At 46.1% G+C, this 25,389-nt stretch overlaps 1 protein-coding gene across 2 annotated transcripts in view; it reads right to left on the minus strand.

The window, feature by feature from the left end:
• Positions 1-25,389, minus strand: part of kcnma1a (potassium large conductance calcium-activated channel, subfamily M, alpha member 1a) — a gene marked incomplete at both ends in the record, with an annotated part of 225,666 nt that overhangs the window by 176,226 nt on the left and 24,051 nt on the right. The window lies entirely within an intron of this gene.

Raw genomic sequence — 25,389 nt, forward strand, 5'->3', positions numbered from 1 at the left:
AAAGAAGAAATTTTGTTTCTAGACAGTTCCATTATGAAATGACAGCCTCTGAAAAAAGTGCACTTTCAAGGGTTTTCTGTCGGGTTTTTTTACTTTCCAAGATATAGTCACTTTTATGAATACCTTTTGCACTCTAATTTCGAGCACATTCACTGACTCTGGCTGGTGTTTTCTGATGTGGTGGCGTGGTGTGGTTTCTGTGCAGCCTGCGTGCCCCCCCCCCCCCCCTCCCCCTCTCCACCTCTGAGCTGCGGGCTCCTCCCCACACGCACAGAGTTTGTTTTCTCGACTCCGTTTTTGCCCCGGACGGATCCCAGCGCGCATCAAGGAAATGCCAAACGCGACTGAACGAAAAGGCTTGGCCGTTTCTGGCAGGGAATCGTGTGGAGATAGATAGAAGCATAAGAGCTCAGTTGTGAGCGCGGATGCAGCCGAGCCCACTCTCCGCTGCAGACAGAGCAATCTATACGGCTCTGGCTGAAGCATGCATCGGTTTCCTCTTTGATCACGTCTTTCCCTGCTGTCTCATGCACAAAGTAAAGGATCTGAGGTGGGTGGCGCAGCTTCCGTGTCGATGTTTAAGGTGGCGCCGTGTGATCCCTTGAAGGGATTCATGCTCACTGGCTAGGTACGACCTTAAACAGCAGAATTATGGAATAATATGAATTATGATTTTAGGACGTCCACAGACGTCCTTGGCACTCAATGTGTTAAAGTTTTTCGCTTGCATCGAGTTTACATACAAAGTCAATGCAAACGAGCAATTGAGCGTATATTCGCCCGGGAGAAAAATCGCTGGGCGTCCGAGCGACAGAGACAGAGTGATAGGGAGAAAATACGCTCGTTGCCCGAGATGAAATATCCCAACTCGAGCAAAATTACACTGGCATCAGTCGCTCGCTGTTCAACGCTGATTGGCTGCCGTGTGAGAGTGAGTCAAGGATCACTCTGGCTTGGAACAAACCGCTGGTTTATTGTGTGGCAACAAACCGCATTGACAGCTGATTGACAGGCTGACAGCTGACATGAAGTGAATCTGTACTACCGGTATGGAGCTCACGTTAGGAGCACGCTGATAGGCTTAGCTTGTAAACATCTACGGTGGCTCGTAGTGGACAAACATCATGACATTGCGTAACGTTATAGCCCCCACATGTCCGTCAATTTGTGTGCCTGTTGACGAGCGAATTAAACACAGCGACAGAGCGATTCCAAAGGGTTGAATCAAGCGACAGAGAGAAAAATAAATATCTCGGTGTGAACACAGCTTTACACTGCGTAACGGTGTGATAAGCATGGCTGAAAGCGGCTCCGCGGGGGAGGAGGAGTTAACTCCAAAAAGGGGAGTGCCGGCCGGGCGGGAATAACTGACGTCACATGACAATTTGTATATCAATCTAACGTACACGCTGGCAGCGGAGGGAGAGGGGCTGCACTGCACTTGGAGGCTCTGTGATCATCAGACCTCTCTGGATGATAAGCAAATAAAGCAGCATCAGCTGTATCCATTTATTGCCTCAATGCTTTGGGCTTCAACACATCAACATGTCCCCCATGAGTCAGAGAAAGTCAACATGGTGCAGAGGCAGCAGAGACACAGCAGCCGAGCTTCACTCATAACAGAGCTACTTCATAGAAACAAACACGTTGAGTTCACTTGAACACATTGTAACTCGCATTGGGATGAAAATAGGAAAGAATGGATTTGTTTCTTCTTCATCTAAATTTGCACACCACCTGTCAGCCCCGCGGCTCACTAAACTGACTGTGCTTGTCGTTTGAATGTGCGTTTTTTGTTTAAATTCACTCAGCATCCTGGTTGAGCGGAGTTCGCTGTGTTTAATCACTGCGATCGGCCCGAAGGTCCAAACACCACCCAGCCTGGAGACCAGAGGCCGTCTCACGAAGCGACACCTCTGAATGACTGCATGACCTGAATGTGGCGTGTATAGCCCTCGGTGCTGCCTCCCGTGGGAAAAGCGAAAAAATGCGAGCACAGCACGGTTGTGAGACGGTTGCTTGCCATATCCACCGCAGTTGGCATGTCTATCGCACGGTATTGCAATACTGCGGTGATTGTGACAGTGAGAAAGTAACCCGCTGTAGATGTTTTAATGTACAGCGCTGGAGCTTATGGAAAATGGCCTGCATTTATATAGCGCAGGGTGCCTACACACCATCGGGAGCAAGGAGGGTTAAGTGTCTTGCCCAAGGACACAACGACAGCAGCTGGGAGGGAGCGGGGATCGAACCGCCAACCCTTGCGTCATTGGCCGACCCGCTCTACCTCCTGAGCTAAAGCAGCCCCTGTGACACAGAAAGTCAGAAGAGAACAGTGTGGATCCGTCACAAAAGCTTGTCCCAAGAGGGAATTGATGTCTTTGTGCGGAGAGGTGCAGAATCGCCACAAGTGAATATAACCTTAGTTAAATGAGCTTGGGAGGAGAGAACACATTTGGTGACCTTTGCTGTGGTGGTCCTACATTAGGAGAACCATTGCCCCGATGTAAGAAACACTTTCAATGATATTCGGCATATCATGATGTGGATCACGGACAAGGACAGTTTGGCTAAGGGGCTGTGTCCACCAGCCAGTCCCTGACCTTTAAAGAGGACAGCATCCTCCACAATCCTCACTCCATGCATCATGGCGCATACTGAAGGTTCTATATTAGATGATGATAATTCAACGGTACTGGATATAGTTAGAATGAATGGAAAATGTTGTATCTTAATTTTTTTCATTTAAATCAAAGTCAAATTGGCCAACGTATTATCACCCATGAAAAGTGTGGGTAAGCTTTTGAATGGGGTCTGATCATGCATGGATGACGCATGGCGTGGAAAAACCACAAAAATAGCACAGAACACCTCTACATTGACCTGGTCTGAGCAGGCAGGCGGCACAAGCGCAAATCCAGGTAATCCTCGACAGCAAAACTGCACTGTGCCGCTTGATCGCTACTGACACGCTGACACGGGGTGATGCAGCGGGCCATCAAAATACCAAACCGGTGAGCGGCGAAAATGCCACTCCCCCTGCCGGCGCAAAGCCCCGATACGCATCGTCTGGAAAATAGAGACCGTTTGAGTCTGATCTATCCAACGTCTGAGTCTCATCTCTGGCTAATATGGCATCACGGTGTGAGGAGGAGCTGTCTCACCGAGGATGTCAGAACTATCAATGTCACCAAAAAGGTCGTCCATCTCCATAATCACATCAGCCCTGCCGCGCTGCCCCGCTGTCCTAGGTCCTATTTTGAGCGCAGCAGGCCTGAACAGGACGAGATGATTTGTGGCCAGACTACAGACTCATCTCCACACAACAGGACAGGCCACTCATTCCTCAAAATGGCCGCACTCTTAAAGTACGCTTTTCATCCCGATTGTTTGAAAGGCAGTTAAGTGACGTTACTTCCTTCAGGCGGCGGAAAAATAAACAATAAGACCGTGATGTGAAAGAGCATAATGTAAGCCTGCCAGGGCATGCTGGGTAAGATGTACGTTCTTTCATGTCTCGCTCCTCAAACAAAAGAAGAGTGAATAAAGACACGTCTGCATTAGTGTTACTTCCTTCCGCGACTGGAGGGTGAATGAAAAGAAACAAGTCTTGAATGTACAGTTCTGCAGATTCATTCATTCATTCATTCATTCATGCTGTACACTGCATCTCATTGATACACGATTTCAAGCCCCAGTGGTCCGGGATAAAAATAGAGCACGCAGTGTATTGTGGGAGACTCAAAGGTCAGCAGCACTTGTCATCCGGTAACCTCATTGAGTTTGATCATCTTAACGTCGGGCAGATAATAGACGGCCCCGTGGCTTCAATGCAGGCACATTGAGATGGACGGCTATAAAGGAAGGACCCGAGTGAACGTTTTCCATCAGCTGGAAAAAGCTTGGCTGAAGGCTGAAGGGCGGCAGAGGAAACAAGCTGGTTCACTCACAATATTTACACATCTGTTGTGTTCTTTTATCTGATCCATTTCACTTGATTTAAATTTTAATTACTCTGTAAAACACTTTGAATTGCCTCAGTGTATGAAATGTGCTATACAAGTAAAGCTGTCTTGCCTTGATGTACCACGGTGCCTCTGTTCCTTCTGTACGTAGTGTTTGTACGTAATGTTTTGTACGTAGTTGTTTTGTACGTAGTTGTTTTTGTACGTAGTTGTTTTGTACGTAGTGTTTTGTACGTAGTTGTTTTGTACGTACAGTAGTTGTTTTGTACATAGTTGTTTTGTACGTAGTGTTTTGTACGTAGTGTTTTGTACGTAGTGATTTGTACGTAGTGATTTGTACGTAGTGTTTTGTACGTAGTGTTTTGTACGTAGTGTTTTTGTACGTAGTTGTTTTGTACGTAGTGTTTTGTACGTAGTTGTTTTGTACGTAGTTGTTTTGTACGTACAGTAGTTGTTTTGTACATAGTTGTTTTGTACGTAGTGTTTTGTACGTAGTGTTTTGTACGTAGTTATTTGTACGTAGTGTTTTGTACGTAGTGTTTTGTACGTAGTTGTTTTGTACGTAGTTGTTTTGTACGTAGTGTTTTGTACGTAGTTGTTTTGTACGTAGTCGTTTTGTACGTACAGTAGTTGTTTTGTACATAAGTGTTTTGTACATAGTTGTTTTGTACGTAGTGTTTTGTACGTAGTGTTTTGTACGTAGTTATTTGTACGTAGTGTTTTGTACGTAGTGTTTTGTACGTAGTTGTTTTGTACGTAGTGTTTTGTACGTAGTTGTTTTGTACGTAGTGTTTTGTACGTAGTTGTTTTGTACGTAGTTGTTTTGTACGTAGTGTTTGGCAGATGACGGCTGAAAGCGATAAGAGCTCAAAGAGAGAGGAGAACAGACCAAATACTACCAGGTAACCACAGGTTTCACTTGATTTATTATATGGCCAAGCAATCAATGACATGACAGTGCTTTCTAATCTCTAAAGTAATCTAATCAATATAATAATTATTATTATTCCCATTTTGCTTATATTGTCTATTAACCTGGCACACTTTGAATGAGGCTGATGCTTCTTGGTGCTATTTACTGAACAAGGTCGTTCTTTAACAGAGCATTAGAACGAGCACCAATCAATCCGCTTTGTTGTCCTAATCATTGACTGTAATTGATTGTCCTAATAATTCACGCTAAACAAGGTAAAGTCAAGCAGCTGTCAATCAGGAGCACCAGCCCGGAGAGAGAGACAGAGAGAGAGATAGAGAGAGCGCTTCTCACCTCTTCAGCTCCTTTCTTCTCCTTATTTGGCTTCAAGCATAGATAATTGCTCCTTAATCACCACGGTGACCGGACACCACAGAGAGTTCATAGTCAGAAAAACAAATAAGAGACTAGCAATTACTTTAATGATGGGAAAAAGTGGGGAAAAGGATCTGGAGTCATTACACACACACACACACACACACACACAGACATGCACGCACGCACGCACGCACACACACGCACACACACACACGCATGCAAGCAAGCACACAGACAGACATGCACGCACGCATACACACACACACACACACACACACACACACACACACACACAAAAGACTTGCTAGCACATTCTAACACGTATTTTATTATTTTAAGAATATTTGGGGGCATTTTGCCTTTCATCAGACAGGACAGTATTGCAGAGAGGAAAGGTGGAGTGACACACCCGACCTGAACCCGGACCGGCTGCAGGGAGGACCACTCTGAACAGGACTTGTTACGACACACAGGCTAACTTCCTTGTTTTCTATGCAAATGAAGATCAGGCGTGAAAAGAACCACTTCAAATTGGCCAATTTATAAAAACCCGCAGAATGCCATTCAACTCGATTACACACATGAGAGAAATTTGAAATAATAAATAATCTGGAGTATTAACTTGTGTTAGAAGCAGCGGATGTAAATCTCTGATTAAGTGTTTGGAGAAGTTAAAGTGTAACTAACCCCCAAAACACTTTTTTTCCCAGCTTTTCATCAATGTATATGGCTTTGGGGTGGTATGTGAAGGATTCTGGTCAAAATCTCACATTTGAGACCAAATTGTTACAATTGTACAAAGTGCATCATTCAAACCTGCTTTTTCTTTGGGTCTCAAATGAATGGCCGATTTGGTACATTGTTACGTCACGGTGGTGTTTGCGCATGGTGTACTTCAATGTGAATCCAACGTATATTATCAGTTACATTTTATTATGCATTAAATGTAGCGTGAGCCCTTCCTGGGTGCTGAGACAACGCAAGGCGTTGTGGGTAATCGGCTAGTGAGGCTAATGCTAGCGGCTAGTTAGTTATGTTACATGCCAGTAAAACGCCACTGAATGACCAAATTGATATAACTTTTAACCATTTCGAGTAACACTGTTTCCATATGGACCACTAGCGTTGGTTAGTTGTTTATAACATGGCTATATTTAACGTACTCTGGTTTCTGGTTTATAATTTGGGTCTGAATACAGTCAAAGAGTATAGTGGGACAAGAGGAGACGGCCCTTCTGTCTCTTTCCTTGTTTTTTCAAATGAGGCGGAATACCGTTTTGCCAGAAATCTGCAGGGGTTAGTCCCCCTTTAAGTTTTTTGTTTCTTTGTTTTTCATGAGAGCTTTCTATATAAATGAACAGGATGTGATGTAAGCCAGACTGCACCCTGAGCATGTCCAGAGGGGGGATCAGAAAGGAGGTGGAATGAAAAAAGCCAATGCGCTTGACTGGCATCAGCCTTTTATTTACCGTACAACTGCCATCCCTCACTGACACAATCACCTGAGGCTATTTCCACCATTTTGTACAACAGCCTACTGTACATACATGCACACATGGTTGTTAACGGATGATTATACATGTAGAGCATTCATGCCAAGCAGCCCTCCAAATGGCTCAACCAGGTCCTAAAGCTAAATATATCACAGTTTGACATCAAAAAAACAGAAATGAAACAGAAACACAACAGCTTACTCTCCTCTGCACTTGTGTAGGATGACTTGCTGTTGACCTTCCTTGCACTATTATACACGACTGTGATGTTGCTTGAAATGACGTTGTTGTCCCTGTGATTTTCTTGCCGTTTAGAACCACCAACCTCTGTCCATTCAACCACAGCCTGAAGGTTGACTCCATTTTCTATTATTGCTTCAACAAACAGGCCTCTCATTCAAGGGCACTCCTAAACAATTGCGTGCGTGTGTGTGTGTGTGTGTGTGTGTGTGTGTGTGTGTGTGTGTGTGGGTACACGTGTGTGCGTGTACATGTGTGTGGCTGTGTTAAGGGCAATGATTGATTTCTATTTCTTCTGGGGGCTAGGTTTGTGTCGGCATCGCTTAGCACAGCTATGAATCAGGAGGTAATAGTGTGCCTTCGAGGCGAGCGAGCATGCAGCCTGTCAGGACCTCCTAACCATGGAGGCTAGCTGTGGAACCACTCATATCTCCACTAACACAGCAGGACCTGCTAACCATGGAGGCTAGCTGTGGAACCACTCATATCTCCACTAACACAGCTCTCTCAGCAGCAGGACATCCTAACCATGGAGGCTAGCTGTAGAACCACTCATATCTCCACTAACACAGCTCTCTCAGAGGCAGGACCTCCTAACCATGGAGGTTAGCTTTGCGACCCAGAGTTAAGTTACCTCTCTTTCTGGAACTGAAAAACCCAGATTTCCCTTATCTCAGGGTTAACAAACTCAAGCGTTTTCACTAAACTCACTTTCCACTCGGCTGATAGCTTGGCCCCCTGCTGTTGCTTGCCTTGCAGCTTTCTCGCTTTGAGCCCACAGAGCGCTGTTCACCCCGCAGCCCGCCTCCCAGCTGCACAGAGCGCTGTAGGGGTGTTTGCTACAGCCACCTTTATTAAGTTAAGTTAAGTTAATTAATATACACATGTCCAAATTGCACCAAATTCAACACTGCACTTCCTCAGGTTCTCAGTAACATTATTTAACCAGCTCAGTGGCCTTGTGGTTTGAGTGTCCGCCCTGAGACTGGGAGGTTGTGAGTTCGATCCCCGGCCGAGTCACACCAAAGACTATAAAAATGGGACCCATTGCCTCCCTGCTTGGCACTCAGCATCAAAGGGTTGGAATTGGGGGGTTAGATCACCATATGATTCCCGAGCGCGGCGCTGCTGCCGCTCACCGCTCCCCCAGGGGATGGGTCATATGCGGAGAACAAATTTCGCACACTCAGGTTTGTGACAATCAGTGGGACTTTACCTTTACACACCTGTCTAGTGTGAGGTCGATTGGACGAACGGTTCTCAAGATATGTGAAGGAAACACCTGCCTTTATATATAGATCATAGCATACACAGACAGCTGCAGCGTTTTGATGAGATGCACCATTACAGCCAAACAAGTCAATTCTTATTGAATAGCACCAGAAGAACCTGTGCTTATAGTAGAGCTACTGTATCTTCATGAATACCCAGCTTATCATTTCATATCCTCACTGCACTCAACGTTTAGCCCCCTGAGTCTGCTCCTGTTTGCTGCCTCATGACCGTGAAGGTGCTGTTCTGATTCAAGCACTGCATCTCTGATTCAATCAAGGCCCTCTGGTGTAGCCTTAGCTTTTGATGGAAGCCCTGGAAAGCTAAGCTATCACTCTCCTCTTACAACGTGTACATAAGTGTCTCTAAGGGATAAGGCTGGCTCAACCATACATACATTACATTATACACACACACACACACACACACACACACACACACAAGCACATACAGTACATACACACACAGAGCAGCTGCAAGATAGTAATGGGTTTTTGACCCAGATGCAGACCATTGGCCCAGTCTGGGAGCCTGCAGTGGGACACAGAGACCAGGTTTTAGAACAGCTAGCCATGAAGCTAAAGCATTTGCTTCACCTCATTAGTTCCATCCTAAAAGACTATGGCAATGCTACTGCTTGTCTGAGTTGTATGTTAACTAGAAATAGGAACCATGGAGGTTGAGAGTGTAGACATCAACAGAGACAGCCTTCCAAACCTCTGCCCCCTGCACAGTGATGATTGCCAAAGTTCTTCGGGGAAGATGAAGGCTTCCATGTTCCAGAGAAACGTGTCCTTCCTTAGACTTTGTAAACTTCTCTGGACTTTGGTAATGAACCAAAAACATCTTTTTCATCCATGTCCCTCAGTTCAAAGAGCAGCAGCAACACTGCGACGACGACAACAACAACAACAACAACAACAACAACAACAACAACAACAATGAGCTTTCTTCCTAAATACAGACAGAGCGCTACAGCAGCTTTCTGTCAGTAAGCAGCTCCAAGTACAGCAGACAGATGAAATTGGGGCCTATTACTGTCTGCAGACCAGACGTGGAGGTTGTAGTCCAACAGCGGGAAAGAACCAAGATAGCGGCTGTTGCCCTAATTGGCTCCCTGCTGTCTGACCTGCGCTGATCAATGACCCCGCTCTATAAAGAGCAAGAGACGCACATGCCTGGCAGATGCATTTTTAAACGGCAAAGTGGTCAGAGTGAGATCCCACCACCAATCTAGCTACCCCCATGTCTGGCCAACACCATTCTGCTGACCAATTAACGAAAAACAACTAATCAGTGCATATACACGGGACTTAATTGGCACTTAAAATAACATAATGTTAAGACTGGAGTTACAGAAGATCCAAACTACTACAGTGGAATCCGCTTATAGTGAGCACGGTTATCGTGATCAACCGCTTACGGTATACTGATCAAAAACCTTGGTCCCGAATTATTCCTATACACATGCTGTTTAAATACACATGCTGTTTAAATAATTTGCTTGGTGATCAATAGTGATCAATACAGTGATCATTTGGGGCCACCAGAGAACAATGGTGTGTTTTTTTAACTACAGTAATTTTATAATTTTTTACTTACAAACTGCCAAAAATGAGCCAACGAGATACAGCAACGATACTCGGTGCATGGCCGCCTGTATATGGAGAGATCACGGCATCTCTGTCTGTGTCTGTGTCTACGCGAGAATGCTGTGTTTGAAACAGCTGGAGGCCTAACTTAAAGAACGTGAACTACACTGGTAGCTCGTTAGCCACTTCTAGAGAATGTTATTCCAAAATCATATTATTATTATTCAATGAATGAATCCCCAGTCACTCCAGGAAACGCCTAACCAGGAAACAATTAGATGAGTGGGAGATGTTGCGTGGGTAGCAGTGTTGGCAGCAGTACACTCCCAGCAGAAGCCAGAAGATACGATGGTCTTAATGTTTTCGTGCGATCTTTCAGTAAGCCGAGCCTGCAGATTTGAACATTTGAAACAGCAGGTCCTCTGTGAACTGTTTTTGAGGGATGATCTGATCGATCGGCCAGCGATTGGAATCGGACGATATTCAGCCATGAGATCGGATAATTCTGATAATGCTTTATATGCGCCGATTGAATACGCAAAGCACGTGAGCCATTTCTCGACGGAATTGGTGTCAATGGTCGCATGCAAACACACCTAAAACATCTTGGCAGTGTGGAACTATTACGGCAGATAACACACGTCATCTGTAATGTATGGCAGGATCAAATACTTTGTGGGAGAAGCAACTAGCAATCCTTTCAGTGGTTTTTCAGCAGACAGCCAAGCACGAGAGGACTGGGGTGTTTGTTGAGCGTCAGACCCTTGCTAACGTTAGCTGTGAATTTACAATGCAGTTAGTTTGCTAGCATTAGCTACGAAATGGATCGTGAACAGAGCATCCCTACTTTGACAAACGTGAATTCTTGATCCAAAGATCCATTTAAAATGTTGTAAACCCAACAAGTGAGGAAAATAAATCTACAGGCAGGTTTTCTCAATACAAACCAACAGAGAAGTTGTATTTGTCTTATACCTACTACTAGTCCCTTCACCGGCACTGGTCGGAGGATATTGATGGAATTGATTTAGCTGGATTTCTGTATTCTTCTGTGATGTGTTTCTAATGCAATAGACAGGCTATGAGCCTCCATCCTCCTCTGCTATGGTGAGATATCCTGAGCTCTCACAGACTGTTCATCTTCTCTTGACCAGTAAAATATGATCTGCTTTGATTTGTCGTCTCCTCCTCATCCATCATCCAGTCAACCCACAGCCTCTTACCCCTATTTACTGTTGGCCCAGCATAAATCATCCCTCTATTGCCAGGTATCATCTTCTCCCCATCCCCCTTTCTTCTCTTCTCTTCTGTCCTCTCTCTTATTCTTACTCCTTGTCTCTCATCTCCACTTCCCCATCACTTCCACTGCCTTCTATTCCTCCTGCTCTCTCCTCTCTTCTCCTCTCCCCTCCCCTCCCCTCCTCTCCTCTCCTCTCCTCTCCTCTCCTCTCCTCTCCCCTCCTCTCTTCTCATCTCCTCTCCTCTCCTCTCTCCTCCCCTCCTCTCCTCTCCTCTCCCCTCCCCTCCTCTCTTCTCATCTCCTCTCCTCTCTTCTCCTCTCCTCCCCTCCTCTCCCCTCTCTCTTCTCCTCTCCCCGCCCCTCCCCTCCTCTCTCTCTTCTCCTCTCCTCTCCCCTCCCCTCCCCTCCCCTCCTCTCCCCTCCTCTCCCCTCCTCTCCCCTCTCTCTTCTCCTCTCCTCTCCTCTCCTCTCCGGCTTCAGAGAAATCTGAAGAGATTAGTCTGCGCTCTCTGCTTGAGGGACAGGTCTCATTACCTTTATCTTCTCCTGATGCTATATGTGCTGTCACTACAGTACTCTGGCTGATACCAGCCGGGGTACAGGACCATCAGCCATATGATAGATATGGAACAATAACACATTTTATTGCATTTCATTTTAACAACAATTCCTGGGGTTGATCGTTTTGTAATTGTACATAATGTGTTAGAATGAGTTTGGCTAATGTGAGAACGTGTTGATTGGGTCCACAAACGGTCTGTCACAATAGAGGGGTCAGCAGAGTGCTTTGGGAAATGTGTCTGCTTAAAGGCAGTGATCTGAGCCTAATGACTCAGAGACTTGCCCTTGATTTGAGAACAGCTCTGAGGCGAACAAATGGAAGTGCAAATGATTTTCTAACTGGAGGCTCATTTAATCATTTTAAATTTAGATCTCACGCCACCCACTGGGGAAAATAAATCAGCTTCCCTCACGCAGACTTTGCATGTTTTTAACCCCGGAGTCAAGACGGAGGAGAAGAAGAAGAAAGGGAGAGAGAGCAGGCTGGGGCTTGTTGCACGTCCATGGGGAAGGACTGTGTTTCTTCACCGTGACCCCCAGACAGAGAGGACCGTGACCTCGGCTAACAAGGCCCACGAGGAGGAGCTGGAGTCTGGATGTAACTTTACAGCGAGTGTGTGTGTGTGTGTGTGTGTGTGTGTGTGTGTGTGTGTGTGTGTGTGTGTAAACCCCTTCTAAAACCTACAGAGAATCTGTGTAATTATGCAAGATGGCAGAGCAGCGGCAAGCCAATCTGTGTGTTTATAGGAAAGGTCGTTGCCTTGGGTGGAACACTGGACCACACAGCATTAAGCCTCTATGTGATGTCGAGTGTAACGCAGGCTGCTGGGGAGGACCGAGGCAACCTCTGTCTGTCTGTCTGTCTCTGCCCGCATGCCGGATACTCCAGCAAATCAAAGGGTTTGAGATGAACGCATCCACAGACAAGGCATGGACGTTCAGTGGAAGCTCTCTCTGTCTGAGAGCAGCCATGTTTGTTTGTGTCCTCCTGTGTGAGAGAGAGAGAGGAGAGAGAGAGAGAGAGAGAGAGAGAGAGAGAGAGAGAGAGAGAGTGTGCAGGCTCAGGTTTCTGCTGTGGTCTGCTTGCTCTGTCCTGTTAGTGTTGTTTGTGTTGTTGTTGGACTGGCCTCAGGCCTGGAGGACATGACAGAAAACATTGTGGGATTGCCTTTCTCCTGAGGTCGAGGGAGGCCTTCCCAATGATGCTGCTGCTGCGGTGTGGTGGGGGGCGGGCGGAGCGGGTGGGTGGAGGGAACCACCCACCCCGAGAGTCAGCGTTATGACCCTGCTGGGCTCGCTACAGCCTGCCTGCACTGTTTGGCTCAAATCAAGAACACTGAAAAATCAGCACAAAAAGATCAAGTGTTGTCAGGGCGAGTTAGAGAGAGAGAGGGGACAGCTTTCACATGAGATGATGTGAGGACTGAATCAGCTCTCCTTCACAGTCCACGTCCACACCGTGCACTGCAGCAGCATAAGAACAGTCCACACCGTGCACTGCAGCAGCATAAGAACAGTCCACACCGTGCACTGCAGCAGCATAACAACAGTCCACACCATGCACTGCAGCAGCATAAGAACAGTCCACACCGTGCACTGCAGCACCATAAGAACAGTCCACCTCCACACTGTGCACTGCAGCACCATAAGAACAGTCCACCTCCACACTGTGCACTGCAGCACCATAAGAACAGTCCACCTCCACACCGTGCACTGCAGCACCATAAGAACAGTCCACCTCCACACTGTGCACTGCAGCACCATAAGAACAGTCCACCTCCACACTGTGCACTGCAGCACCATAAGAACAGTCCACCTCCACACTGTGCACTGCAGCAGCATAAGAACAGTCCACCTCCACACTGTGGACTGCAGCACCATAAGAACAGTCCACCTCCACACCGTTGACTGCAGCAGCATAAGAACAGTCCACCTCCACACTGTGCACTGCAGCACCATAAGAACAGTCCACCTCCACACTGTGCACTGCAGCAGCATAAGAACAGTCCACCTCCACACCGTGCACTGCAGCACCATAAGAACAGTCCACCTCCACACCGTGCACTGCAGCAGCATAAGAACAGTCCACCTCCACACCGTGCACTGCAGCAGCATAAGAACAGTCCACCTCCACACCGTGCACTGCAGCAGCATAAGAACAGTCCACCTCCACACCGTGCACTGCAGCAGCATAAGAACAGTCCACCTCCACACTGTGGACTGCAGCACCATAAGAACAGTCCACCTCCACACCGTGCACTGCAGCAGCATAAGAACAGTCCACCTCCACACCGTGCACTGCAGCAGCATAAGAACAGTCCACCTCCACACCGTGCACTGCAGCAGCATAAGAACAGTCCACCTCCACACTGTGGACTGCAGCACCATAAGAACAGTCCACCTCCACACTATGCACTGCAGCACCATAAGAACAGTCCACCTCCACACCGTGCACTGCAGCAGCATAAGAACAGTCCACCTCCACACCGTGCACTGCAGCAGCATAAGAACAGTCCACCTCCACACCGTGCACTGCAGCACCATAAGAACAGTCCACCTCCACACCGTGCACTGCAGCAGCATAAGAACAGTCCACCTCCACACTGTGGACTGCAGCACCATAAGAACAGTCCACCTCCACACTGTGGACTGCAGCACCATAAGAACAGTCCACCTCCACACCGTGCACTGCAGCAGCATAAGAACAGTCCACCTCCACACCGTGCACTGCAGCAGCATAAGAACAGTCCACCTCCACACCGTGCACTGCAGCAGCATAAGAACAGTCCACCTCCACACTGTGGACTGCAGCACCATAAGAACAGTCCACCTCCACACTATGCACTGCAGCACCATAAGAACAGTCCACCTCCACACCGTGCACTGCAGCAGCATAAGAACAGTCCACCTCCACACCGTGCACTGCAGCAGCATAAGAACAGTCCACCTCCACACCGTGCACTGCAGCACCATAAGAACAGTCCACCTCCACACCGTGCACTGCAGCAGCATAAGAACAGTCCACCTCCACACTGTGGACTGCAGCACCATAAGAACAGTCCACCTCCACACTGTGGACTGCAGCACCATAAGAACAGTCCACCTCCACACCGTGCACGGCAGCACCATAAGAACAGTCCACCTCCACACCGTGCACTGCAGCACCATAAGAACAGTCCACCTCCACACCGTGCACTGCAGCAGCATAAGAACAGTCCACCTCCACACTGTGCACTGCAGCACCATAAGAACAGTCCACCTCCACACTGTGGACTGCAGCAGCATAAGAACAGTCCACCTCCACACCGTGCACTGCAGCAGCATAAGAACAGTCCACCTCCACACCGTGCACTGCAGCAGCATAAGAACAGTCCACCTCCACACTGTGCACTGCAGCACCATAAGAACAGTCCACCTCCACACTGTGGACTGCAGCAGCATAAGAACAGTCCACCTCCACACCGTGCACTGCAGCAGCATAAGAACAGTCCACCTCCACACCGTGCACTGCAGCAGCATAAGAACAGTCCACCTCCACACTGTGCACTGCAGCACCATAAGAACAGTCCACCTCCACACCGTGCACTGCAGCACCATAAGAACAGTCCACCTCCACACCGTGCACTGCAGCAGCATAAGAACAGTCCACCTCCACACCGTGCACTGCAGCAGCATAAGAACAGTCCACCTCCACACTGTGCACTGCAGCACCATAAGAACAGTCCACCTCCACACCGTGCACTGCAGCAGCATAAGAACAGTCCACCTCCACACCGTGCACTGCAGCAGCATAAGAACAGTCCACCTCCACACTGTGCACTGCAGCACCATAAGAACAGTCCACCTCCACACCGTGCACTGCAGCACCATAAGAACAGTCCACCTCCACACCGTGCACTGCAGCACCATAAGAACAGTCCACCTCCACACCGTGCACTGCAGCAGCATAAGAACAGTCCACCTCCACACCGTGCACTGCAGCAGCATAAGAACAGTCCACCTCCACACCGTGCACTGCAGCAGCATAAGAACAGTCCACCTCCACACCGTGCACTGCAGCACCATAAGAACAGTCCACCTCCACACCGTGCACTGCAGCACCATAAGAACAGTCCACCTCCACACCGTGCACTGCAGCACCATAAGAACAGTCCACCTCCACACCGTGGACTGCAGCAGCATAAGAACAGTCCACCTCCACACTGTGCACTGCAGCAGCATAAGAACAGTCCACCTCCACACCGTGCACTGCAGCAGCATAAGAACAGTCCACCTCCACACTGTGCACTGCAGCAGCATAAGAACAGTCCACCTCCACACCGTGCACTGCAGCAGCATAAGAACAGTCCACCTCCACACTGTGCACTGCAGCAGCATAAGAACAGTCCACCTCCACACCGTGCACGGCAGCACCATAAGAACAGTCCACCTCCACACCGTGCACTGCAGCAGTATAAGAACAGTCCACCTCCACACCGTGCACTGCAGCAGCATAAGAACAGTTCACCTCCACACCGTGCACTGCAGCAGCATAAGAACAGTCCACCTCCACACTGTGCACTGCAGCAGCATAAGAACAGTCCACCTCCACACCGTGCACTGCAGCAGCATAAGAACAGTCCACCTCCACACTGTGCACTGCAGCAGCATAAGAACAGTCCACCTCCACACCGTGCACGGCAGCACCATAAGAACAGTCCACCTCCACACCGTGCACTGCAGCAGCATAAGAACAGTCCACCTCCACACCGTGCACTGCAGCAGCATAAGAACAGTTCACCTCCACACTGTGCACTGCAGCAGCATAAGAACAGTCCACCTCCACACTGTGCACTGCAGCAGCATATTAAAGTCACGGTGGGGAGGTGGGGATGGACAGAAAGTGTTTTTGGGGAAACAACAATGCCTGAGAGACGATCACTTGCTGTCACGTTTTTTTTTTTTCTTCTTCTTCTATCACGTTGTCCTTGGAGATTACATTCACGATGATGTCATCCGAGGTTCCGCTGTGTGTGTGTGTGTGTGTGTGTGTGTGTGTGTGTGTGTGTGTGTGTGTGTGTGTGTGTGGACAAGGCAGGGCAGTTGCTGGGAGGCACTTGCCATCACGACGCAGAGCAGGCAGTGCTATGAGTAATAGTTGTGAATACAAATGTGCATCCAACTACGAATATTAATGTGCATCCAACGATCACGAGAATTACAATATTCATCGCCGTCCTCACAACACGTGAGTTAACGTGAGTCATACAATGTGTGCTACAACATCGTAATGAAGACTTACTTCTCCTCTTCATCTGGGCTTGGACAGTGTGCAGCTAAGAGCTAGTCTCAGTAATCCACTCATCTAGAAGCCTATGGCAGCAAAGTAACCTCCACATTAAACCGTTTCCGAGCGTCTTCTCTTCGAATGCAGCAGCGAGGAAATCCCCGCCGCTAATCCCCGGCCTTAACGCCTGTACTTATCAGGCTCTGGACGGCCAATGAAGGTTCACTGTAGGAACGTCTTCTTTCCCCCCTCCGCTAAGCTAATAGCCACCGTTAATCAATACTGGGGTAAGTGCTTTCTAGTGCTCAGCATCACTCCCATTTGTCAAAATAAAGGCCCGTGGAACCCTGGGGACCAATCAAAAGGGATGAAGCAACAGGGAAAGACTCAGAGCCTGGTAACGAGGGGAGGGGGAGGGAGGGGGGGGGTTGGGGTATCAACATGTGCACTGGCTGCTTCTGACACCACAGACACCATACTGTGGAAATTTATAACGGTTATAACTTCTGTCTGCAACTACAGTACCTGACAGCATCTAAATATAGCACTCTCCATGACACAACGATTAAGAGGATTTATTCCATGCAAGAGGGATTCAACCTGTACCCAGTTCATGAAAGCTTGAGTATTTCCCAGTAGCGGGTATGACTTTCCTGGGCAGAATCCACCACCACACAAAGAAGTGGTGAATGTTAGGTTTAAGGAAGCAATGTCAAAAGAAGAGTTGGTAATTAGCGAGCAGCAAGAGCTACCATGGCTGAACAGAGAAGGACTGCTACCTAGCTGAAGTAAGAATGGAACTAAGGGCCTCGACTGAGAGGATTAGAGAAGCGTGGCAGGGGGAACTTGGCATTGGGTTATCTCACATTATATGGGATCTGTGGAGTCTGTCTGTGGTACAACTCTGCTCAGTTAATAGTAGACACCAGCTGATCCAATTTAAAGTCACCCATCGTCTTCACTATTCTAAGCATAGGTTGCACAAGATCTTCCCCTCTGTCTTTCCACTGTGTGACAGGTGTCAGGTGTCAGAGGGCACTCTGTCTCATGCCTTCTGGTTCTGCCCTTCACTGACGGGATTCTGGGCCAGGGTGTTTGACTGGTACTCTAAGGCCTTGGCCACACTGATCCGTCAGAAAATGGACAGAATTATTGAACGGACAGATGTCTGTCCGATGAGAACTGAGTCTACGTCAAACCCCTCGCCCAAAGCGCCGGGGCTGCTCCGCGGCCGGCGAGTCTGCCTGCGCAGCCTGTGTGCAGCTCCTTGGAAATGTGACTCGATGCAAATGACATGAACAGCGCGAGTATAATATAATGTAGATCATGTGCAGATAACTGGAGAGAAGTATATGCACTACATTCTCCCCTTGGACTAACTTCTAGTCACTGAAATCCTAGTGAAATCACACAATTTTACTCATTTTGCTGGGGAATCCCTTATAGCCTCGTTCACCGCCTCGGCCATCTTCTTTGAAAAGTTTAAACAAATCTCGGAACGCCTCCTCTTGAGACCTCGACTCTGATTGGCTAAACGGACAGTGACTATCCGACCATCCGATACGTCCATCCAGAAAAAGTTCATCCCTCTTCAACTTTCTGTCCATCAAAACGTATGCAAGTTTTCTGGATACGTACGCTTCTGAGTGCTCCACGGACAGTCGGACAGTTGTCATTGAAAATGAATGGAAGTGAACAGAGAAATGAACGCACACGGACAGACACCACGGATCAGTGTGGCCAAGGCCTAAGGCCTACAAAATAACCCTTCAACCGGAGGCAGAACTTGCCGTCTTCGGCTGCTCAGAGGTCTCTCTGAACTTCCTTACAGCTGTGCAACAGTCTCTGACACTGGGGACAACTGTTGCCAAAAAACAACTAATTTTGAAGGAATGGAAGTCCCCTTCACCCTCTTTTAAATTGTGGTTGAAATGTCTAACTATCTGGGACCCGTTTCTAGCCTACCTCGATGAGGTTAGGGGTGATGGATGACATGCCCGGTTGATTCCTCATGTGCCCCTTGTGTGGGATCCCATGTACATCTCTTTTTTTTTCATGACTTTATTTACAGCTTTGCAATTATTCAAACCCATGTACATCTCTTGCAAGTGCATAAGTATCTTATGTGGTCTGGTAGCACCATATTTTCTCTCTTCCCCCCCTTTTCCTGTGTCTGAGCCTGTTTGTTTTGTTTTGATTGTGTTAAAAAAATAAAAAAATAAATAATAATAATAATGAAACTAAGGTACTGAGACTAAGACAAGGTGATGACTGGGAAATGTACTGCGAAATGCCAAAACAAACCAACGCTTATCATCAAAGGTGTCGCCAAGCTAAAAAAAACAAGGCTCTCACAGATTATTACTTTAATATTGTAGGGCCTACAGTACAGTATGTACTATGGTCGGGAAATATTCAATTCAATTTGTTAGCATTAGCAGAAAACTATGGAAAGGGATTAGCACAGGCAGATAATTAATTTGTAAAAAAAAAAAACACAACAACAAAAACATACAAACAAACAAACAGATAATTTGTTTTAATTCATTCATTCAACAAATAATTTTTCTTTAATTGAACAGTTCAATATAAGGATTTTTGCCATTCAAATACAATATCTGCTGGCACAAATCTTTCTCCACAAGAAACCTGTTACAACTCTATCCAGAGAGAAACCCTGTGTGTGTGTGTGTGTGTGTGTGTGTGTGTGTGTGTGTGTGTGTGTGTGTGTGTGTGTGTGTGTGTGTGGTGTGTGTGTGTGTGAGAGAGAGAGAGTGAGTGTGTGTGTGTGTGTGTGTGTGTGTGTGTGTGTGTGTGTGTGTGTGTGTGTGTGTGTGTGTGTGTGTGTGTGTGTGTGTGTGTGTGTGTGTGTATGCGGCACTGGATGAGATCATGGTGGACAAACGTCGCTCTCATAAGAGCAGTCCATCGCTCGTTGCTTGTCGCCTAGCAACAGAGACCTGGCGGGCAGACAGGAGGTGTGTGAGACAGAGTGTGTGGGAGGGGATGCTGGGGGGAGGGCGGGGAAGGGACAGAGCAGAGCAACACACAGAGAGAGAGAGAGAGAGAGAGATGTGGGGCAGATGTGTTATTAAATGCCTGTGGGAAAAGCAGGGCCAGAGTCAATTAATTATCATCTGGAAGTGTGGAATAATCAGAAATGTCATAATTCAACAATTTTGCAAATTAAATAAGAAATGTTGTTTGGATAATGAGCAAGAAAGCCTGGGTATCAACAGAGCAGATGAAGTGAGGACGCCATGTTGAGTTAATCACCTTTCCTGGCCTTCGCCTCAAATGAGACAAACACAAACTGCACAGCCCTTCAGAATATTTACATAAGTCCACAATGCTTTCACCGTGGAAAAGGCAACGTTAGGTGACTGTGGAAAAGGCGTTACGTGACTGTGGAAAAGGCAACGTTACGTGACCGTGTGAAATCTCCCCGAAATGCTACAATATTTGAAGACTTCTACCTTCGAGGGCCCCTGCTGGCGTACAAGTGACACTGGAATCCTGTTTCCTGCCATTCCACAAGTCTAAATTAGTGGTTGACCCATTTTAGTGGTCGGCCGGTTTTTCAACGGCCGATGCAGATAGAGAGCCGAGCCAACCTCTCCAACATGTTAAAGGTGCAGCGGTGGGCAAAGGAAGGACGTTCTAATAATGCAGGTGGCAGAATACCAAAAATACCATCACATTATTTTTAGCCTCCAAAACACTCCAAGTGCAACCTTGTTACACACTCAAGCCTCAGTCAGGCCCTTGACTTTACAAGACATATATATTCACACACGGGCTGATGTCACTTACAACAGCCAGCTCTCAAGGAAATGTCACTGACAAGGATAGACGTGCCATAGGGTAACTTAAGAGAGGCACAATTCTTATCTAGCTTTAGTGTCATCATACTTGATCGTGTTCGTATTCGAAGCGAGTTTCCTCTTGAGCCCCTATAGATCCCTCACATGCTGTCCTCCATATTTAGGGGCTTTAAGATGTTTGATCTCCTACGTGCTGAAGTGACAATTTAATCATAAGCTTTTTTCACACGGCACGACCTGCTTAGAGGGCGGCGGCGCAAGCATACACTTTAATGCGCACTGACTGACTGCACAGTAAATGTAGAGAACTCTCGATTAGAGATGTAACGATAACCGGTTTGAATGATAACCGTGATAAAATTCCTAAAGTTTCACATTTTCATTATCATTAAAACCGTGGTACCGTGATTACCGTGTTACTATGATTACAGTGCTTTGAAAAACATGGTAAATACTGTCCATCATCAACCAAAGTTGGCAACAGTCTCCCAGAGTTTTTTTTCTGTGATTTCTGTGAGTGTATTAGTACTTTTTGAGCATTTTCAGCACATTTTAACAAACCGTTATAATACTGATAACCGTGATAATTTTGGTCACAATAATCATGATGTGAAATTTTCATACTGTTCATACTCTCGATTTCTCAGTATTGCTAGTGAGACTCAGTTGGACTTTTGTTTTATATGGTGGCATGCTACATTAACTTGTGTGAGGTAGTATCTGCCAATCGATCAGCGTGCAATTTGCACAGCTAAAGACAACGAGGAGGACGGTGTAACAGGAGACACTTGTGACCAACTTGCTGATGGAAAATATCCAAGGCAGGGAGCGCTATAATGGAGCCAACTGACAGCAGCCCTAATTCAATCACGTGTGTTGCAGTGGCAAGTAAGCTGTCTCCAAAATACCCCCATCTATTTAAAACCCTGTTCAACAATGACAGGCCCAGAAGACTCCAGCATGCCTGAAAAAACATTACGCACAAGGAAAGCAACCAAACACCCCAGTCTCTCTCTCTCTCTGTGTCTAGCATGTGTGCGTACGTGCATGTGTGTGTGTGTGTGTGTGTGTGTGTGTGTGTGTGTGTGTGTGTGTCTGTGTGTGTCTGTGTGTGTGTGTGTGTGTCTGTGTGTGTGCGTGTGTGTGTGTCTGTGTGTGTGTGTGTGTGTGTGTGTGTGTGTCTGTGTGTGTGTCTGTGTGTGTGCGTGTGTGTGTGTGTGTGAATGTAGAGTATGTCTTGCATAGTATATATCTTGCTGTGACATGAGAGCTGTGTGCAGGGAATGTCTATAACACAGCAAGAGCGATGGCTCCGCCAACACACCAGCTGCCAGAATGTAACGCTATACACAGAAATATACGATCTGGGAGGTGTATATCATGCATTGGGTATGTCATGAAGCAAATAACTGAAGAGACAGGCTGCATATAGTGTGTTGCAGTATATATACAGGACATGAAAAACAGTGAAGCTAGAGCCAAATCACTTCATGCTACATCATGCTTCACTTTTACACAAAAATCAGTCACTGTGAGGAGGGAAGGTCATGACTCTTATTTTCTTAACGTGTGGGAAAAGACAGAGGAGCGCTGCTGTGTGAATGGAAGGAACATTGATGTATTTGTCTTCTCCCTCTTAATCAGAGCACACTGCTGCGGCCCTACAACTGCTGTTTACTACAGCGGGAGTAGGGCTAATCATAGCTAGCTAGCTCCAGGAGATAGTATGTGTGTGTGTGTGACATGTTTTTCAAGCCTTTATTTTGGCGTTTTAGCCGCTGCCATCTTGGAGCTGTGCGAGACGCGGCGAGATCAGGGGTTTCCCTACAGCGCCACCTGCTATTGGTCAGCGCGATCACTGGACAGGCGACCTGTCAATCACGCCCAAAACATAGTCTTTTCTATCGTCTATTTTACTCTAAACGTGAGTTACTGTATATAGAAATTCACTCCCTGTACAGCTGTCATGAAAGGTGAAATTAGCTATAGAGACCAAAACCATGTTTATTTCTGCTGTAAAGACGGGTATTTTAACACGGGGGTAAATGGGGATTGACTCCTTTTTGCAGCCAGCCTCAAGTGCCCATTCGAGCATCTGCTGTTTTTCCTACTTCCGCATTGGCGTCATCTATCCAAGCCTAAACTCCACCCTCTGATCATAGCCACCGATCGCATTGTTGCTCCCAGAATAGCAGGGTCTCTCTGGGATCATCTCCTGAACAACAGTGCCTAAGCGGGGACAGGCGTCTGTGCCTCCTCCTCTGCTCTCAATATTATCAACCTGCCTCTTTTCCCACTTTCACTTCAGCAAAGCTCCTTTTTAGTGATATATTCACCACCAGTTCTCGGAAACAACCATTTGACCCGTAGAGCCCGGCAAACAGTATGCTGCATATGATGGAAAACCAGCCTGGGGAATATTAGCTTATTGATTTATGAATATCAGAGTAAAGAAAAGCCACCTCACCGCTGAGCCCTGCTGCCATTAATAATGCAGCAACAATATCTGTGTCTGTCCGGCCGTGCAACAAATGAACAGAACAACACACCGGCTACTGCATCATTCATGAGGGTTCTTCCACCTGTAGCAGCACCACTGTGTTTGATGCCTCCCATAGGAAGCTCTGCATAAGCTATTACAACCATCAAATATGGCTACTGCTACTGCATTGATACTATGATGTTGTGTGGAAGCGCTCTACAGTGCAATATTACATGTAGCTATAGGGCTGCGAATATAGCGATATTATATCGAGATCGTGATATGAGACTATATCGTCTTAGATTTTGGATATCGTCATATGGTTGTTGTCTTAAAGGCTGCATTGCAGTAAAGTGATGTAATTTTCTGAACTTACCAGACTGTTCTATTATTTGCCTTTACCCACTTAGTCATTATATTATCCACATTACTGATGATTATTTATCAAAAACCTCACAGTCCTGTTTTAATAAAAGTGCTTGCAACATCTCAAATGTGGCTTTGACTTATAATTGAACATTTAGCCCACTTCGTACGAAATACCAAGATATGTATCGCAATTCAGCCTAAAAATACAGAGATATGATTTTTGGTCCATATACTGTATCACTTGGCCCTAGTTATACTGTTCAGTAACGTGCCAAATAGTCTTTAACTTGACGATGTGTGGTTCGATTAGTGCATTCAAAAGATTGTTTAAAAACAAGACGATAAGTAGGTATAGAGAGCCAGACTAATCATGTATTATTGTCATTATTTGTGGATTATGAAGCAGACTAATCATGTATTATTGTCATTATTATGGATCATGAAGCAGATTAATCATGTATTATTGTTATTATTTATGGATCATGAAGCAGAAAAAAAAGATAGAAAAAAATAAAAAAAATAAAATAAAAAATAAAAATAAAAATAAAAAATAAATAGAAAAAAATTAAAACATAAAAAAAATAAAAAAATAAACAAAGACAATTAAAAAAAAAAGTTAAAAAAAAAAAAAAAAAAGTAAAAAATAAATAAATAAATAAATAAATAAATCATGTACAACTATTAAATATGCATTATAAAGTATGAGCAGGAAGCATGTTCTTTTTTGTTTTTCTCCTTTTTTGTTTTCTTTTCTTATAAAGATTCACACTTGTTTTTCTTTCTTTGTCATGTGCTGTATGTAAACAGGGTGGGCAAAATAAGCTTTTAGCTTCAGCCCATACCTTTTTTTGGTCAAGATCTATGTAAAATGTGTTATGTCTATTGTTTTGATTATATGAAATAGAGGGTATTGTACATAGTGTTTGGATGACCAAAAATAAAAAATCTGCAAATCAATCAATCAAATCAAACATGAAAAAGAATGGTAATAAAATCATGGATCAGGATCCTGCCTGGGGGAAAAAAGGTGATATGATATTGGCTAATGATATTTTCTGCATTATCACATGTAGCTGAGAGGAGAAACTCATGAAGCATCAAATACATGGCATGGAGTCCAAATATCCATGAAAAACACCCAATGACGGCCGGCAACGCAGCATAATAATGACTTTGATAAACTACCGTAATTATTACATAATCACCACATACAGAAACTAACAGCAGTGGAACAAAAATACAAAATGAACCATTTAAAAAAAATAGCATGGCTAAAGAATGAAAATTTTCAGCGATTTGCTGGTTTAACATGATATCTGGTCCAAGAGTAGAGTCACCTTTACCACCAGAGGAAGCTGACAGTTTCTCTGTTGTTCTGTTTTCCCACAACAGAGAGAAAGGGAGAAGGTGTAATTGGAATGACAAAACAGAAAGTGAAATGTATGCGTGACTCTGAACACTGTTGAAACAGACAGGGCCAGACAGGGTCGGCACAGCTTGAGACACGGAGGAAAACATTTTAATTGCACTGTTTTCTGCTTCACTTTCAACTCCTGCATGCATTAAGAGCTGTATAATTAGATGTGCACATATAGAATGACTTTTTTGGCACATTGTGCAATGTAGCAGCAGTGCGTAGGAGAATTCTAACTCAAAACATTGTCAATCAAAAGTAGTTCTACATGCATTTCTCCCCCACCCCAGCTAACCCTTCCAACCACTTCAGGGCTATTACTTTCACTGTTACAATAAATGACCCCTGACCCTTGTGAACTAGTAACCGGGGAGGTCACG

This window comes from Poromitra crassiceps (genome assembly GCF_964638095.1).
Source record: "Poromitra crassiceps genome assembly, chromosome: 22".
NCBI lineage: Eukaryota > Metazoa > Chordata > Actinopteri > Beryciformes > Melamphaidae > Poromitra > Poromitra crassiceps.